We start from the raw sequence: 7,611 nt of genomic DNA, 5'->3' as shown, positions 1-7,611 counted from the left end.
AATATTTCTGTGAGTGAAGTATGCCTTTTTTAATATACGACAGTATTTTTGTCAACTAAATTTTGGTATATTTTAAAAGGTTACATAAATAAACAAACCCCTATATATAAATAAATATATTTCTCTTTTTTTCCTTCTGAAAGTAACATAAATAAATAAATAAATCAACTTAGAAGTTGATTTCATGTTTGCTTGATTGTTTTACTTAATATCTATAATTTATGCAACTTATAAATAGAATGTTTTTTTATTTTTTGGTGTCATTTAAAGGGTAAAATTAGTAAAATAATTATTTTATTTAAAAAAAAATAGTTATTTAAAGGATAAAAAGGGAAAACAATTATATATACGAAAATACAAAATTCTCTTTATATAATATTATAAATATATTTTAAAAGACCAGTTAAAGGAGTTAAAGGTAGTTATGACTAAATAAAAAATTTCATTATGTAAAAATAATAAAATCTACAGTTACAACATTTAATACTGTTTTTTGAATTAATAAACAATTAATACTCAAATTAATATGCATGATATCTCTAAATTTAATGAAGGTTGTACGTATGCTTGACTCACCAATTTTCGTATTACATAACATTATCTTTATTATAAAATTTAATTTATTTTATTAATTTTATATGTCAGATTGTTTTTAAGATTTCGTTATAACTTTTGTTCTACTATTTTATTTGATTATAGACGTTGCTTAGATACATTTTTTTATAAAATATAATAAAAAAATAATAATTGTGTATCATGTTAGAATAGAAAAATGTCGTTAGCATTTCAAAATAATTAAACTACAAAATTCCGACATGTAAAATATATGTTTTTTTTATTTTTAAATAATACTCTTAATAATTTGTTTTAAATAAATCACCTCAAGAATTACATTTATTCTATAGGTAGAGAATTCATTTTTGTAATGGTTGATGTATACCAATATATTCATTTTACTCTTTATAAATATATTTCATATTTTATTTTTATCTTTTAAATTTTGTAAATATTTTTTAAATTAATTTTATAACCTTTTTTTAATATAAAAAATTATTCACCAATTTTATTTGTTATTAATATAATTCAATTTATTATTTTATCATTTAAAAAGTATTTTTTTAAACTTAATTGACTATTTCTGATATAAAAATTATATGATAATATTTTATTCTTTTTATTATGATAAATAAATAAATATATGTGCATGTGTTTTCATATATGACCAATAAAATTAGTATATGTATCAAAAAATGTTTCAAGTAACATTTATTATTATTATTATTATTACTCCTAATATGTAAACAATATGAAATTATTGGAGGAAAATATATTAGTTTTAGTTTGATGCAATTTGAGAAAGAGGTATATGAAATGCAATTGATGAAGAAGAATGAACATGTTATTACTTCAACTTCTCTTATTACTAATAAATTCAAAACAAAGGCATGGAATTGTTACATCTTTATTTCAGGTTTTTCATTTCCACTGCACTCACAAAGGCAGCAAAAGTTAATGCATCGCTTTAAGCAACGATTGTTACAGTGCAGATTATGACAATCAAATCGGCCATGGCATGGGTAGTCACAAGCATCCACAAAACCTACAAAATTTGTTCATCTTTGTCAAATCATTAGTCAAACAAATGATTATTTTATGCATTTCACATAAATCATATCAATTTAATTGATAATATACATCAATTATAATTTAAAATCTAAAAATAAAAATTTATCATTTTTTATAAAGCTAAATATGTTTTTGGTTAATTTTAAATAAAAATTGAAATTAGTCTATTTTCAAAACTTTAAATGTTCCTCAACTCTAAAATTATGTGAATTTAATTTTTTTAACCAAATTTTATTAAGTTTATTTGACTTTTTAAACACATTTCATAATAATATTTGAGTTATTTATATTGTTTGACATATTTTTTCTTCAATATTAATTGAAAAATGTATTTGAAATCCTAAACAAACTTAACAAAATTTGGTTAAAAAACTAAATTTATGTAATTCTAAAGATGATGAACTAAATTAGTCCAAAATTTAAAAAAGAGACTAATTTCAATTTTCGTCTAAAATTAAAAAATAAAAAAAAAATTAATTTTTTATAAATTTATATTCGTACTTAAATTCTCATATAATAATATAAATAACCGTATAAAAGAACAGAGTGAAGCGTACCTGTTGCAGATATTATGAGAAATAAAATCATCATGGAAGGAAACAATGAAGTTTTTGCCATTGGTGTGTCTATGTGTTTAAAGGGATTTTTAGAATAATTTTTCAAGTTACAGAGTTGTGTACATGAGGATTATTTATAATGATAATAAAAAAAATAATGATATTAATAGTTAAAATGATGGTAATAATAATATTAATAAAGTGTATTAAATTATAAGAGACAAAGATACACGTTAAAGTAGGAGTTGGAATTTAAGATTAGATAGATAATTTTCAATGTAATTATTACCTCCTTTATTTTGAATACTTTGGATTAGTAGAATTATTTTTATTAATATATATATATATATATATAATCTATGTATTTCAATATTATTTTCTTCATTTACATAATACAGTTTATTTCTTAGTAATACAAAAGAGGTAACTTTCATTATCTACACCTTTCTAGGACAAATTCACTGTTGCATTGATTAACCTGCACTATTCCATGTTCTCGACAAAATATATAATCACAGTAGATAAAGTTAAAACCGTAAACTAAGATAAGCTATTATATTTAAAAAGAAATAAAGTTATACAAAGATAAAAGAGTTAATATAAATTCAATTTCAAACAATTCATTCACTACACACAATTATCTATAGCAATTAAAAATTTTACCTATATAAAATATTTATGTATTGAATTAGACCTAGAGATTCTTCACCTCGGATTTCAATATATTTTGGCATACACATGAGTTCTATCCAACTCCACACAGGACCTAATTTGTACATTTCATATAATAAGGTGAGCTCTATCTAACCTTAAATTAATTCTTATCATAGGAGTTTTAAATGATTCTCACTATTTAAATATTTTTATCTATGTGAGTTAGAATATTTAGTAATGTCTAGATAATCTCTTAATCAAATATTGTAAAACCCATGAAAAATATTTACCTTAGTAGTAACAATTTTATTATTAGATTTCTTTGTGAATGGAAAATATAATAAGTTTATGTAAAAAATAAAATGTGGAAAGCTAAATAAGAAATTTTGGTAGCTTAGTTGGTAGAAAATTTTGGTGATTTCAAGAACATGGGTTCAAACTCTCTTCTACCTTTTTCTAAAAAAAATAAAAATAAATAAAAAATTAACAAAATTAAAAAAAAAATAAAAATATTGATAGTGGATAAAACACTCAGATTTTAAGGCATTGTTGAGGAATCCAATATGTCTAGTAAAATTTTTGGACTATAAATAGCCATGAGAGGAGACACTAATTGAGGTTGGGGAGCTAACCTTTCTAAGCTTTTATATTATGATTTAGTATTTTTTTATTACTATTCATGTCTTGAAATTCTGTGTGAATACTGTTAATGAAAAACATAGGTACTTATTGTATATCTATCTATAGTGAATTTCGGTGCTAATATTATATGTTGTTGTTTTGAATCTGTAAATAAGAAATTTGTTAAAACTAGTTAAGGAATAATTTGGCTAAGGAAAGACTTGGTACTTAAGTTGTGTATTGTGACGCACCTCTCTTTCCTGGAAGTCTACTCGACAAGTTTTTTAACTTAAATCTTGTTGAACAGATTATGTACTGTTAAATTATTGTGCAATATATCTTGTTGGAATGAAAATTTCTGATGAATTCATATTATTGTGGTAGATATGGAATTATGAATTATAATTGTGATGGTAGGATAGAGGAATCTTAAAAACCGGAGTTGGTACATTCCTGATCATAGAGCAGTCTTGGTCAAATCTAGTAAGTTGTGACTAGTCATATGTACTGACGTTTATGGTGAGTTTGATTCGTCAAACATTTGATTATTCTCCGGTGACCATTTATGGTGATATTTTAGTATTGTTAATTTATTTTGTGATATATTCATTTTGTATGATTTCTACGATGATTGGATTTTATTGGATTTGAATTTATGCATCAGAACATGATATGAGTATTATGGGAAGATTTTGTAAGGGTATAATGTGATTTGAGGAATATGAGCATGGTATGAGTCTCGTGGAAAGATTCAGTAATGGTGTGGTATTTGTGTATATGTTGATGTTGAGGGTCCTGTAGTTGGAGGTTATCCTGATACTCTAATAATCATCCAGTCTCAAGTAGAGAATGATGAATTATGTGGTGAGAGGGGCAGGAGGTCCTAGTCTATGTGTCGGTTTTGGACATAGTGTTGAGGACTAACCTTGTGGATGATATGGAGTATTTTGGAAATGTATTTGTAAGAGGAAATAGAAGTCATCACAAGTGCATAATCTCCCGTGACCGTTCATCAACGTATCATCCGGATGAGTGTCTATTGGATATTCTGGAATGAGTGTCTATTGGGTATTGTGGAATGAGTGTCCATTGGGTATTGTGGAACGAGTGTCTATTAAGTATTGTAGGACGAGTGTCTATTAGTAATTGTGGTATTGTGGGATGAGTATCTATGATGCAATTGTTGTATGATGGTATGAGGGTGTCTGACATAATTATTATATGATGTTTGTTGGAGTGTATCAAAGTAATTATGCATGTTTTATAAATGATTGGTTACATGTTAGCTCAGCCTACTTGTTTGTGTTTGTGTATGTGCGATGTTCGTATAATTCGTTATACGAGAGCAGATGGAGGAATGTCGTCTGATCTAGTGTCAATGAAGAAAGAGATAGAAGAATAAATTAGAAGAATTCGAGTTATATTTATGAATTTGTAGTTGAAATCTGAGTTTAAAACATATATATATATATATATATATATATATATATATATATATATATATATATATATATATATATATATATGTCAACTATGAATTTTCAAGTGTGAGATAAAGGGATGTTACCTTAAATGTAATGCTACAATATATAAATTATGAATTATCAAGTGTGAGATTACGGAATGTTACAAATCTTCATTCAATACACCTTAATACAAAAGAGTAAAAGACTTTCTTACTGAAAATACATTTTACTTTCATCACAAAACAATCACACATACATATAATTTCATTTCGTATGATCATAACATTTATGTCTACATATCCTCATCCCAAACATTTCATATATTACATCTCTCTTGTTAATAATTAATCATATTCTATCACAATCTATACCTTTTTAACACATCAATTTTTCCCAAAACCAATAATTATTTCTATTTCAAAAACACCCTCCTCGTTAAGCGACAATATAGCTTGCCTAACAAGTGGATACTAGGCGAAAAATCCTAAAAATTTTCCTAGCAAGGGGTTTCACTCTCTCAACGAATAAAACCCCTAAGAACAATTTTCATAAATTTTCCCAACAAGTTTTATCATGCCCAACTAATGGAACGCCCATGCTTCTTGGACTTTCACTCAAACATTCTTACTTAGCAAGAGGAACATTCAGCCAGCAAGTGTTTCCTCTCTTCCCTCTCTGACTTCGTGAATTATGCTCTTGCTTAGCGAGTGAGTAACTTGCCCAATTGTAAAAACGGTTTCTAATATTCTTGAATTTCTCTAGAACAATTTGGACTTGAAACTGTGGGTTTTGTGGTCCAATACCTTTCCCAAAACTGGAGCCAAACTGCCTAGATGAAATTCCAATAGTGACCTATGGTGAGGATGAAGGGCGATGCTTCATGGTAAAAAGAAAGTGGTGTTTCCAAATTCTCAAGAGTTAGGGTTGATGCCTGCGTAACAAGCATGGAATGAAATGAAAATGGGGTCCAATGTTATGTGATATTAACTTAGATTGAAATAAAAAGTGATGATCAAAGAGGTGATATACTTATGTTGAGTGAATTTATGGACGTATTTTCAGAGGATGTGCCTGGATTATCTCCAAGAAGGGAAGTAGAGTTTTCCATTGACTTTGTGCTTGAAGTAGGACTAATGCCAGTGATTCCTTACATATTAATCCCAAGTAAGTTGAGTGAACTAAAGAAGCATATAAAGGAGTTATTAGATAAACAATTCAATAGATCCAGTGTGTCCTCGTGAGGAGCACTAGTCTTAATGGTTAAGAAGAAGGATGACAATTCTAGACTGTGTATTACAAAAAATTAAATAAGTTAATAGTAAAAAAAATAAGTATCTTCTTCCTAAAATTGATGATCTTATAGATCAGTAATATATGGAAACTATGTTTTCTAAGATAGATTTACGATCAGATTATCATCATATATTAGTTAAAGTGAAGAATGTACAAAAGATTACTTTTAGAAGAAGGTATGGTCATTGTGAGTCATTATACCTTTTAGTGTAACCAATGCTCTACCAACCTTCATGGACTACATGAACCAAATCTATATGCCTTTCCTTGATAAGTTTAGTGTAGTGTTTATTAATGATATTCTAACATACTTATGCATAATAAAAGAGCATGCCGATGATCTTAGGGCTGTCTTAAACATTCTAAGACAGATACAATTATATGAAAAGCTATTAAAGTTTGACTTCTGCATGTCAGAGATACAACTTTGGGGCATGTTATCTCAGTTCAAGGGATAACAGTAAATCTATCTAAAGTAGAAGTTATGGTTCAATGGGAGTGATGTAAGACTTATGAAAATATTTACCTTAATAAACAGTAATATTTTTTATTATTAGTAGTAATAAATTGATTTATGGGTAGAAACATGATTAATGGATTTATATTAAAGAAAAGTGTTATGTTAAATAAGAATTGTAGTAGCTCAAATGGTAGCTACATACCTTAACAATAGGAACCAGGGTTTACCCTTATGGGCAACCTATAAATAGAATTTCTTTTTATTTTTTTTCTCATTTAAAGGGTAAATTAGTAAAATAATTATTTTATTTTTAAAAATAGTTATTTAAAGGATAAAAGGAAAAACAATTATATATATTTTAAAAGACCAGTTAAAGAAGTTAAAGGTAGTTACGACTAAATAAAAAATTTCATTATGTAAAAATATTAAACTCTACCGTTACAACATTTAATACTGTGCTTTTAAATTAATAAACAATTAATACTCAAATTAATATGCATGATATCTCTAAATTTAATGAAATTTGTTCGTATCTTTGACTCACCAATTTTCGTATTACATAACATTATCTTTATTATAAAATTTAATTTAGTTTATTAATTTAATACGTCAGATTATTTTTTTTATAATTTTTATTCTACTATTTTATTTGCTTATAGACGTTTTTTAGATACAATTTTTGTGAGGACCGTAAATTTTGGAGTGATGGGGACAGAGTAGTCACCCATTTTTGGCATTATTGGAATGCATTATTGGAGTACAATTATTGGGGAGGAACCGGGATCTGAAACACCCGAAACGATCAAGGGCTTTCACTTCTTCACCGTAACCATCTCAGCTACCCTATCCTTCCATTTCACTCCACGGCCATTCAGGGGCACTGATCCCTCTCTGCTATCACTCCTTCTTCATCTTTTCCTCCCAGCCAACATCA

General features: G+C 26.8%; 1 long non-coding RNA gene across 1 annotated transcript; it reads right to left on the bottom strand.

Annotated features, from left to right (window-relative positions):
• Window positions 1-1,377: 1,377 nt before the first annotated feature.
• LOC108342718 (uncharacterized) lies at window positions 1,378-2,295 on the bottom strand. Its single transcript, XR_001833418.2, has 2 exons — window positions 2,184-2,295; window positions 1,378-1,600 (listed from the first exon to the last, which is right to left on the bottom strand). It is a non-coding gene; the product is annotated as an uncharacterized LOC108342718 (long non-coding RNA).
• Window positions 2,296-7,611: the final 5,316 nt, after the last annotated feature.

Source organism: Vigna angularis, chromosome 6 (assembly GCF_016808095.1).
Source record: "Vigna angularis cultivar LongXiaoDou No.4 chromosome 6, ASM1680809v1, whole genome shotgun sequence".
NCBI classification, from domain to species: Eukaryota; Viridiplantae; Streptophyta; class Magnoliopsida; order Fabales; family Fabaceae; genus Vigna; species Vigna angularis.
Note: the sequence above shows the minus strand (reverse complement) of the source record. Positions and strands in the feature narration are given on the sequence as shown.